Source organism: Pseudopodoces humilis, chromosome 1, assembly GCF_049639895.1.
Source record: "Pseudopodoces humilis isolate 2021_Gansu_Grassland_sample_001 chromosome 1, ASM4963989v1, whole genome shotgun sequence".
Classification (NCBI taxonomy): Eukaryota; Metazoa; Chordata; class Aves; order Passeriformes; family Paridae; genus Pseudopodoces; species Pseudopodoces humilis.
The window spans coordinates 148177134-148188985 of NC_142200.1; the positions used below are offsets into that span (position 1 = coordinate 148177134).

Genomic DNA, 11852 nt, shown 5'->3' on the forward strand with positions numbered 1-11852 from the left:
TCACAGCTGCAGCCCCTGTGTAAATCTCCTTGTGCTACATTTCCAGCCAGGAATGACCCTTTTAGAGCACAGCTCATCTCCCCCCAAAGGAGTCAGCTGGAATAAGTAAACAAAATTCCTCCAAACCCATCTTGTAGGCTGCCCCCTTCTGCAAGGTTGTTAAACCTTTTCCAGTCATGTGTGAGACCCTTGTCTTGGCCAGGGGCTGGGGGAGATGAGCAGGACAGCTCTGCTCAGCCAGGCAGGAGGATTTGGGAAGTCACAACACCCTGGTGACCCTATGCAAGTTTTGCCCTTAGATGGGAAAAGTCCCATGTGATGCTTTCCAAAATTACCAATAAAACTATTGTTTCCTTTAATTCCATTGCTTTCTTTAATCTCAGAGGTGGAAAGGGGGGTCTGTACAGCCTCTCAGTGCATTTATATCCACCATTCCCCTAAGTATCCTCAGAGCAGGGAAAGCTTTCCTCATGGCTCCTGTGTGGCCAGAGATGTCCTATCAGGTCTCAGTGGGAAGGAATGTCCACCTCCTCCTCACCTGATCTAAACCTCTCCAGGTGAATTAAAATTATGTGAATAAAAATTTTACTCCTGCTGACTTTCTAGTTGCCTCCTCTTGGTCTAAAAGCATGGAAAATTGGAGGCTTGGCATAGACTGTTATGAGTAACATACCCAAAGTATTTGTCAGCACCTTGGGATTAAGTAGTCCCTGGCATTTCTGGCAGGAAAACAGGCAGATGTGATCAGATAATTTCTCTGCCACTTCCTATTCACTGTGAACCAAGGGATAATTTCCAGCTTTGTTTGCATTCCCAAAGAATTGATACCAACAAGGTTTGTGCCAAAAGACAGCCAGGTATAGAGGGGAGGGAAGGAGGGAGAGAGAAAGGGAAATTTACTATTTCTGGGACACAAGAACCCATCCAAGGGTTCAACCTCAACTCTTAAAACCAGGGAAGGCCAGGTCATGTGTGGGATCACTCACTCCTTTAATGAGCAGCTTCCCAAGGAGCAGTGGGTTTGTTACTTACCCCAGTACCTGCACTCCCTGTGTCATCTCAAACTGCTTTGAACAGGGGATAAGACCCACAGCAGAATTCTCTGGCATAAACTGAGCCCTCCCCATCATCCTTGTCCTGCATGGACAAGGTAAGAGAGGCACAAGGAGTCACTGGCCGTGATTTGAAGTCTGATGGTTCCAAGTGATGGAAAACACACGAGTGTTCATGTGTGGGTGTTGGTGCTGCGAGCCACTCACAGCCAGGCCCTGCCCCCAGCACCTCAGGCTTCGAATTCTGCTTCTGTTTTTGTGTAAAGCAGCTCGTCCCTGCCCAGGCAAGAGCAGGGATAGAAGCCAAGCCAGGCTGCAGGTACTGAGGGGACAGGAAAGAGCAGCTGTGGGAAGCAGCAAGCGTCCAGCCCAGACCATCTGCTGCAGTTGGATTAATCTCTAACCTGTGCTCTTAGCTGGCCAAGGGAAACTTGTTAGGCTGAGTTTGTATCTCTAGCTTCAGGTTACAGCCTGGCAGGTTAAAATAAACCATCCTTGACTTTGTGTTAGCTTAAAAAGCTGGGTTGTGGATTAGAGATGTAGAAGGAATTGTGGAAGGAGCTGTTTGTGATCACCAGTGAGGGGAGGAGGGGACAACTCCACGCTGCCAACAACTTGAGCATGGCCAGAGCACCTCCTTAAGAAGAAAGAAAGGATCAGAGGCCCAGGATAAAGGAGTGTCTGAAAAGAGCCTTGGACCCATGAGGAAAGGCTCTCTTCCGTTCTGGGATCAAGCGTTGTGTGCTCTGAAAGAGCAAATTTGAAACATTTTTTGTTCTCTTGTTACTATTGTTTCTCATTACCACTGTTTGTCTTGTGTTCTCTTGCAAAGCATCCTCTGCCAGAAGAATAGCAATCTTGAATAATTGGAAGTATTGTGGAAGAAGGAGGAGAATTTTTTTTTTTAATTTTCTTTTTGAAAATGTGAAATTAAAAAAAAAAAAAAAAATCAGATGTTTTCCATGCCAGTGATAGGTAAGGAGAGAAACAGAAATGTCTGGAAAAAAAACCTGTCTCCCAGCTTTGTTGAATGCTGGAGAAGGAGGAGATGGATGAAAAGCACTAATAAAAAGCGAAGTTTGAGGAGTGGACTTGAAGGCTGCCTTACTGCTTATCTGATTTCCCGCAAACGGGGCTGGCTGTCTCGCAGGATGGTTTCAGGTAACATCTGCCCGAGCCTCCTGACTCATCCCTGTGTGGGTTTTGGATGTGCTGGAGCTGAGCTGAACCTGCCAGGCTCTTACAGTCTGCTTTTACACACATGGAGGAGAGCTGGGCTGGTTGGACCGAGCCTCACAAAGCCTCTTTCTAGGAAAGGAGCTTTGCGTAACAGAAGGGAAAATAGGTCGATGTCAAGGTTTAGGGCATTTGCAGAAGAAAGTAAACAAGTGGTGCGGTGTGGCCGGGCTAGAGGGGAGAGCAGGGTCTGTTCCTGCCCTAGACAAGGCTGTGCTTTGAAGGAGGGTTTGGCTGCGAGCAAAGTCAGCCTCGTGTTTTCGGCAGCGGGACTGGGATTCTCCACGTGATCCTTGGCAAAGCATCCCATCCCAGGCTGTGTCTGCTCGCAGGGAGGAATCAGCGCCCCACCGCACCCGGGGCTTGGGGTGCCGAGCTCTGTGGGGCGCGACACGGAGCTTGCCGGGCCTGGGAATCGCTGCGGAGCTGCTGCGGGACCGGGAGGCTCACGGACACAGAAGATCGTGGCCGTGGCAGAGCCAGAGCAGAGCCTGCCCAGGGACACTCGGAAAGAAACAAAAAACAAGGCAAAAAAATAACAACCACCAGCCTCCTGCAAAAGCACCGCAAAGTCCTTACGAATGCCCTCGGGCATGGGCCAAGCAAAATCCCAGGGGAGGTTTTGGGAAGAGATCCAGCTGCCTCCCTGATACAGAACCACAGCACGGTACCTTCCCTTGGGCCGGGGGAGAGGCTGGGCACCCATCCAGCCACCAGCGGCCGGCTCTGTGCTGGCAGCCCGGGCCGTGGCCGTGCCCTCCCCGCCCGGGTACAGCCTGTGCCGGAGCTTTGGCACCCGGGGGGCTCTGCGGAACATCTGCCAGCAGCCCGGCCCCCGCCGCCAGCCCGCCAGGACATCTTGTTTGTGTTTTTGTGCGGAGCACACTCCCAGCGGGTTATGTCAGAGGTGAGGAATGCAGGGCCACCCTGTGTCATGAGATCAGACTTACATTTTTAGGCTGAGCGCTTACCGTATTTGCTGGGAAGCGGCGCGCAGGCGGCGCGGGGGCCCCGCAGGGGTGGGAGATCCCCTTCGCCCGCATCCCGCTTTTCCAGCCCTCGCTCCAGCGGAGCCGGGTGGGGCGGATGGGGCCCGTCTGCTGGAACAAGCTCTCCCTCTGTTCCTCGCAAGGAGCAAGAAAGGAAACGCAGTGAATTAAGGCGAATGAAAAGGCGGCAGTGAAAGGCGGCCGGGCGCGCTGCCAAGCGCGGGGAGAGAGCCGGTGGCGAGCTGCTCTCTGCCGCCGGGGAACGCATCGGCACCGCACCGAGAAACTCACCCAGCCACCCACAGAACAGCCCCGAAACAGGGCCTGAAAGCGTCAGCAGCGACACCAACCCACCCAGGGCCAGCGAGGAGGCTGGGCTTGGAGCCTTTTGGGTGAATTTGACCAAAACACCGCCCCGAGCAATGGCTTTCACCCGGTTCTGTTGCTGGGAATCAACCCTTTCGTCGCACCTTTCTAAAATTTCTGGACTGTTTGGTCCTTCTGCTCAAGGAAAGCTGGTGCAAAACAGCTCTGCTGATGTCACACAGGTGGTTCCCAACTTTTCCTGCTTAAAACTTGGAGGCTTCTTTGCAGCTCTGCATCCCACCTAGGGTAAAAAGAAGGGAGATGCTTTGATCCTGGTGCCACTGCAGAGAAAACCCGAGGCAGGGTCAGATCCTGGCACAGGAAAGGCTTCTCATCTCTGCTTTGGTGTGGCTTTTATTTTCCTTTACTTCTTTCTTTTTCCCCCTTTTTTAAAAAAATTCCTGAAATAGCTACCAAGAGTAGATTGTGAGACTGAAAAGCCCAAAAGTGAAGAGAAGCACTTCCACAGGCCGTGTCCAAAATGCTGCTGCTTGATATTTTTTGGTTTGTTTGGTTTGGTTTGGTTTTTTGTTGTTGTTCTGTTTTGCCCTGCAGAGGGTTTTGACATGGTTGTGTTTTGTTCTGTGTCAGAAGGAAAACAAACCCTGAAATACCAAAGTCTTTCACACAATGGTCTTTCCTTTCTCTAAACATCCCTGTGAGTTGGGCCTCTTGCAGCTCTCGACTCTTCCCAGAACAGGAGAATAAATACTAGGAAATCTTGAGGGATGAACTGCAGGGAGCTGGCAGCACCAGCTCCACATTATTCCATGTCTCCAGTGCTTCCTGGTCCTCACCTGGAGGAGGCAGGTGAAACCTCCAGTACATGCTGATGGTTCCTGTCCTACTGGGAGTTTTCTGCTGCTCACCTCAGTCTCCTTTTTGTGTCCTTGTGAGACATAACAGGATAATTCCAAGTCCTTATCTCTTGTCCTCTGGCATGTACTGTTGGTTGTGTCACTTCCAGACTTCTTTGGTCACTCTACCATAGTCCTAAAAGTCTTTTTGGGAAATTCTCCCTTTCGTGGCATGAAAATGCTGCTTTTAGGTCCTCTCCAGACTTGTGCTGTGGAGGTACCAGAGAGTGTCTTGAGGAAATGAGAGAAGTGACCAGCAGGGACAGAAGGGACTAGCAGAGAGTTCCAGCGGGACCTTCAAACCCAGAACCCTCCCCTGTTCACCCACAAAACACAAAGGTGATGTGTTGACAGGAAGGGGCTGGTTGCTGCCTCATAAAAATAAGGAGGGAGAAGCGATGGTGTGGGAAAATTAGGCTTGTTTAATGATTTAGGAAATTATCTTCTCTCTCTTCCCACTCTCTTTGTCTGCCTTGCCCTTCATAAAGTCATGCTTTGATAAGATTTTCTTTTTTATCATCTGGGGTGGAGATTTCGGTTCATTTTCCCTGGACTGAAAAAAGGAAGGAAAATGAGGCTTCATGCAGCATTTATCAACAGCCTTGGACAGTGAGCCAGGGCCAGGTAAGACCTGGAGAAGGGGTTGCAGGTCCACCTTGGCTGATCCAGAAGACTTTAAATGACATGAAATAAGGGTCTTGGCTTTCATTAGGTTTTTCAGCTGCCTGGAATGCTTTAAGAAACAGAAAATTTCAATAGCAATGATTATATATATATATTTAGATTTTATATAAGTTCAGTTCTACTGCAGTGAACTCATTTGCTTCTGTTATCCTCCTTCAGTTTGGGGGGAAACCACTGACATTGCTTAGCAACCTTTACATCACTTTGGTAGAGCACACTAATGTGGGAAAGACAAAGTTGATGTCTGTTACCCTGCCCCAGGTTACTTGATCACCCAAATATTAACTTATCTAACCTTCTTGTTTGCTTCTAATCACTATTGTTTTCTGAATTGCAGTTTGGCATCCTGAAATCATAGAGTATCTCTGGTTGGAAGGGTCCCAGAAGGATCATAGAATAGTTTAGGTTGGAAGGACCTCAAAGACCTTTGTGTTCCAGCTCCCTGCCATGGCCAGGGACACATTCCACTATCCCATGTTTCTCCAAGTTCTGTCCAGCCAGGCCTTGGACACTTCCAGGGATCCAGGGGCAGCCACAGCTTCTCTGGGCACCCTGTTCCAGGGCCTCACCACCCTAAAACTGGGAAAAATAAAACGTGAAAAATAACCAGGATCAACAAGTCCAGCTCCCTGCTCCGTGCAGGACTGCTATAAACGTGCATTGCTTGACTTTAATATTGGCTTTTCACTGCCTCTGCAGCGTGGCAGAGCAGCAGGCTCTCTGGGGAGATCCCACAATACAAGGCACTAAAATCTCCATCTGACCCAGGCAGGCAGCTGCTTTGCCTTGCTGCAGCTCAGCAGTGGGATGTGTTGTGCCTGCCAAAGCAGATACTGAAGGTTCTTTCTTTCCTAATTGTCACTTTTTCTGTAACTGCTTTGAACACAGAACCAAGGAGCACGGAAAGAACAGTGCTTCCCCTGTCAGGGATGGGGTGGAAAAGGCAGGAAAAAAAAAAGACTGAAGGAAGAATGTGGCACCACAACATCCAGAGGCTTGACTCTGGGTTTGCTTGAAGCAGTGTAAACAAGCAGGTTACAAAACTTGGACCGCTGACTGGTGCTGGCACCAGAAAAACAAGGAAAACATGTTTTAGACCAATTATACTGTAGAAGATACGTGAGATTTTCAAGACACCTAAAGCCATCAACATCAGACAGTGCAGTAATTTGAGTTTTAGGGCCAGATGTAAACATCAGGGCTACAAGAACCAGATACTTAACCTGATATAAAGTGACTGTTTTATTGTTTCTAAAGACTTTGCACTGTTTGAAAGATTACCTACCATAAGATCTCTCTGCTGCTCCTCTAACCTCCCTGCTGGGATGCTCTGTAGCTGGCCCAGGCTCATCTTCCCCAAATTCTTTACTCATCTTTCCGCTCCCTGTACTCCAAATCTCAAAATAACTCTGGCATTTCATGCAAACTGTCTTAAGTTTGCCTTTTTCTGCTGGATACTCACCCAACCTTTCCTGACCTGTGGCTGTATTTCCCCACTCTTTGTAACCTACAAGCTCTCTGCTCATAATCAGGGCAGGAGTGCCCTGGTTTGAGCTCCTTCCTATGAAACTCACTGGAAGAACATCCCACATTCTGGACTCCTGAGCAACTCCACTCACCTACACAAAGAAAAATGAGGCTGAGCTGGTAGGTCTGAGCAAAGGGCCCAAGTCAGCCCCAGTGGAGAAATAGGACAGGACTTGCAGGAAGATCTTGTTCCTTGATGTTCTCCGGGTTCCCACTGGGGGCCAGGCAGAGCTTCCTGGCTTTCATGGATTCAGCTCTCTGTCCCTCCAGGCCACCTCTCCACTGGTCCATCTCCATCTGGTGTCTCCCCATCCCATGATCAAGCAGGTTGTCCTGCTTCCTGATTCATCCTTCTTGCTTCCTGCAGAGCCACAGAAGCCCATGGTGGTTTTGGTTCTCCTGAGCTGTGGTTCATTGCTCCAGCCCTTTTATACTCTTCTATCTTTCAGGGGAAAAGCAGCTATCAGTACAATGGTCCATCTTCCTTTACTAACCAAGCGCACACTTCAGCTGCCCTACCCTTCCCAGGAGGGTGGATAGCTGGGAGATGGGGAGACACCTGAGAAATGATCAATGGCCCTCCCACTCCACAAAGGGGTGTAGGAAGGTTCAGGCAGCCTCAGAACAGTGATTTCATCCCCTTCAGCAGGCCCTTTGCCAGGCACATCCTGTCCAGCTTGTGCTGGACAGACTGGCAATGAGAAGAGTCAGTGGCAGCCAACTCCAAATGGCCAAGACCAGCCTCTTTCCAGGGCTCGGGAGCTGATTCATGTTTTGATTTTCTGCCCCACCCAGTCTAGAGTGAGTTCAGCACATCCCTCTGAGCTTCACTTTCCTGCTTTCAAGGCTCTCCCTCCTTCAGAGATCCTCCCACATTCATGGCCCAACCCAGCCCTCACCAATTCTCTTTTCCTGGACTGGACACCAGGGCAGCAGCCAGGAGCTGGGCTGGCTTTGATTCATCATCCTCTAGGAAAAAAGCTGCTGATCCTGCTGGTGATGCTTCCTCTTGACTGTCTGGCCAAAAGACTTTGGTGTTCATCTCCACCCCTGTCTCGAGGGGAGAGGCCACTTCTGAGGGCCACTGTCCCTACGGGGCACTGCTGAACACGGAACGTGGGAAGCGAAGCTGTGGAGAAAAACATGGCCATGGCAACATGGGAGCACATTCCTATCCCACCAGCATTGTGCCACCAGGCAATGCTCAAGTTTGGTGTGTTTTAAAAATCAAAACCTGATGGTTTCCCCCAGGACTCAGGCTCCTGAATGATGTAAGCATTTGTCATCCCTCTCCTTAAATAACTACAGAGCAGAGCCAAATGGGTTTTCTCTCCAACAGATGGGCTGCTGACAGGTGCTGCTGGAGGCTGAGAGATGGAAAATCAAGGATGCCCTGATGTGGTCTGTCACTAGCTTGAAGAGAAAAAAAAGCAGGTGAGGTCTGGTCTTCTTGTTCTGACACATTATTCAGATGCTGTGGAAGTATAAAAACACAATATTATTGTGTTAGGGAAATATTATTACCTTGTTTTAAAGGCGGGGGAATGGAATATGTCCTAAAGATGGAAGACTGGGATATGTCCCTTGGAACAAGGAGGATCTGCTGCCATAACACAGGTCCCAGAATAAGCAGGGTTCTGTCAGAATGGCATTGTGTAAAATAACAGAAAACAAAAGCTTTTCTTTGTCCCTAAATAAGTAATTTCTGTGCTTCCTTTGTGGTTCACTCTTAAAGGCTTGCTGAATCCAAAGAGGATGTGGTCACACTCATTGGAAACTCCAGATGCTACAATATAAAAACAAAAATCTGCATCAAACCCACATTTTTAATGAGTTAAATCTCATGTGCTTTCACTCTATTTTTCTCACAGGGTGATGGCAGGCTGCTGCACTTTTCATGTCCCTTGGAGAGCATTTTCCCAGTTCCTCAGAAATATCCCCCTTGATTTTTTTGACAGGACACAGTCTTTTGTTATTTACTGATGTCACTGTAGCCTAGGAGAGAAATCAACAGAGTCATGAATTATGGACTATGCTTGTAGGACATTTCACTCTGTTTGATTTAGTGTGAACAAATTCCAGATAATTAGAGATGAGTTCAAGTTACAACATTTCACTTCTGTCTTCGGAGCTGCCCTAAGTGGTGAGGAGTGTCTGGGTTAGAGTGTTTTCATGGGAAGGTGAGATCCTTGTGTTTGTAGGTCTCAGTTTTGAAGAAGCCTAATATTACAGCAATGCAGCTGTGTCTCCACTCAGGAAACACATCAGACTTTGAATAAAACCCTCAGAATCCCCAGGGTGAAAGCATCACATGGTGGTGTGTGGGTTTTCTTCAGCTTTAGCTGTGGCATCCTCCAAGTGCTCCTTCACTGGCAGGTAATTTCCATCCCAGCTACCACCTCCTGCTGCTGAGCCCTTGAGGGATAAGTAAATAAGCACCTTGGCCCAGGTTTTTGAGGGACTGCTTGCACATAAAATGTACCATCTCTGCAAAGCTTTCCACCAGCATCCTCATTTTGTGCGTAGAAAAGCAATTCCAGCCTTCCATTCAAATAAAAAAAACAAAAACCAAAACAAGAAAACAAACAACCAAAAAATGGAAGGGGTATGGGAAGAGGCCAGAGTCTTGCTTTCCCCTTGAACAACAAAACCCTTGCCTCAAAGCAAAACTGAAGTCACTTCATCATGATTTTGGAAGAGGATGTACAGTGCTGTGGTACAACAGTGAGGGGAGGGTGTCCCTGAGCACACAGCCACCCCAGGGCACAATTAGGAGAGTTAACTGGACTTTTCCATCTGAGTGCTCCGTTTATTATAAATAACCACCACTTTAATCATAACTCACTGCCTGCTGGAAGTCCTTTGGTAACGCCATTGTCGTCTGTGGGCACTGGAGGCTGGGGAGAAGGATGTGCTGGTTATTTGATGGACTTTTCATGAGGGCTAAGTGCAGTTCACTCCATGTGCACAAAACACCACAGTTTGGAAAGTCTGGGTGGTCTTTGGCAAGGTCCTCTTCATAGACCCACCTACAGCACCAAACACACTCCTTAAGATAGTCAAGGCATAGGTGATGCACTCCTGACTATCCTTGGAGTTTATAGTTCCTATTGTTGGTTAAAAATCTGAAAAAAATATGACTATATGTGGACATTGGGCCTGGAGGATGCCTCAGTTTGGTTTAGCTCATGATTTTTAACTCCTGGACATCACAGGAGCAAATATGGGTTGCTTGCAATCTGATGAACCCCATGGTTTCCAGCCAAGCACTTGACCCAGAGAATCAAGCCAATAACTGCATGACTCACAAGGAAAAATCAGCAACAAGAACAATAAAAATCCTTGGAAACATGAGTGGACTCCATTACCCTGTAAAACACCACAATGGCACAGTCAGTTATGGAGCAGCACTTTTACCACCTAGGAGAAAAGGAGGCATGGACCTTCTTTGGATGTGAAAGTACAACCCTGCTTATTTCTATCTCTTGAGGATGGGTGGGACAAGGAAGGCATCAAGAAACTAAAACAAGAGAAGAAACAGAATGAATATTTAAGGAAAAAACTTACAGCATATTGCAAAATATTTTTCTCTTTATATCCTTTGAGGTAATGGTTATTCACCACCTGAATGGTGCTGTTGGTTGTGTCTCCTCTCAGGGTGTAAATCACAGAGTCACAGGGTGGTTCGGGTGGGGAGGGACCATAAAGATCATCCAGTTTCAACTCCCCCATGCATAAGAAGCAGAGCTGTACTGCACATGCAATGGGCTGAATGGACAACTCAGTCCCTGGGGTAGTGTCTGGTGACAGGTGGCTTTGATGAGACTTATAGGAACTCCACTCATGGTGGAGAGAAGCACTTGGGGTCCCAGCTGGGTCATGTTTTACATGCAGTCATAAAAAAAATCAAACAGTCCTTTAACATGCCATCAGCAGATAGAAGAAGGATTTTTTTAAACCAGAGTCATAGCAGGTTGTGGCCAGTACCGATTCCTTGCTGTCGTGGTCAGAAGTCCCCTCTGATGCACGGGGGGACTCTCCTATCCTGTGCTGATGTGACCTGGAAATCCCTGTGGTCTTGGAGTTCCCCTGGCTCCAGGACCTTGCAGGGGGGTGAAGGCACTGATTGCTGTTCAACATCCTGTCCCACCAGAGGCTGGATGGAAAATATTGATTTCCTTTCAGAGGAGGCACATTCAGAGATGCATTTATTGAGGGCTTGTTTCCCCTCGGAGGCAAAGGGAATGCAAAGACAAAGCCCTGTTGAGGGCTCCAGGCATGGAGCAGGAAGATAACACTGACACAAGGCTCTATAACATGCAAGGTCTTGGTTTCCTACACCAAACCACAATGCAGACTCCTGGATCCTTTGTCAGCCACTGTAGAGCCAACAAATATTAAATTAAATGCTGTCTCCACCAAGGTGCTGACAGTCCCAAGGTGACATCTCTTGCTGTCCCTTCTACAAAATGCTATATCCTCTCTGGGGGTGCCTTCAAGCTAAGGTGAACTTTCAGACCCGAGCTTCATGGCTGGGAAGAAGTCCCCTGGGATCAAATGCAGAGGCAGCAGAAAACATGACTGAGGCGGCATGAGGTGTTTGACCTGGTGGCAGCAGTAATCGGCTCAGATTTGTTTGGCTTGTGGATATTCACCAGTGTTGTTGGAAATGGGATGTAAGAGCACCACCAGCCCTGAGGTGACACATTTTTCTGCAGGTGGCTGCAGTGACTGCCCTTTTGAAGGAGGTTATTAATCTTGCCCATGTCATTGCTTTGAGTGCTGGAGCAGTGAAGCACCCATTCTGCAGCACCTAGAGAGGAAGCCCAAAGACCTGGCTCCTCAGAGAACAACCCACACCCACCCACTCTAAGGACAGAGACTCCTCTTTAGAATTTCACAGCCACTTGGGAACCTTGAGGTTGAACGCCCCTCCATGGCACAAACCTGGAGGAGGACCACTTAATCTTCTCTGGCTGTAAGAATTTGTCTTAACTAAAGATTTTCAATTAAAAGTCAAGACTGAATTGCTGCAAAGTGCTGGAGACAAGAGTCATTAATACTGGAATGCAAGTTTTAAATAATTTTTAATATGCTCTGCCAGGCATCCATAAAAAGCCCTTAATCAATATGCGCTTCAA

At 48.2% G+C, this 11852-nt stretch overlaps 1 long non-coding RNA gene across 1 annotated transcript; it reads left to right on the forward strand.

Moving 5' to 3' along the window:
• The first annotated feature begins 3338 nt into the window (after nucleotides 1-3338).
• LOC148185263 (uncharacterized) lies at nucleotides 3339-9021 on the forward strand. Its single transcript, XR_015773634.1, has 3 exons — nucleotides 3339-3825; nucleotides 8051-8145; nucleotides 8583-9021. It is a non-coding gene; the product is annotated as an uncharacterized LOC148185263 (long non-coding RNA).
• Nucleotides 9022-11852: the final 2831 nt, after the last annotated feature.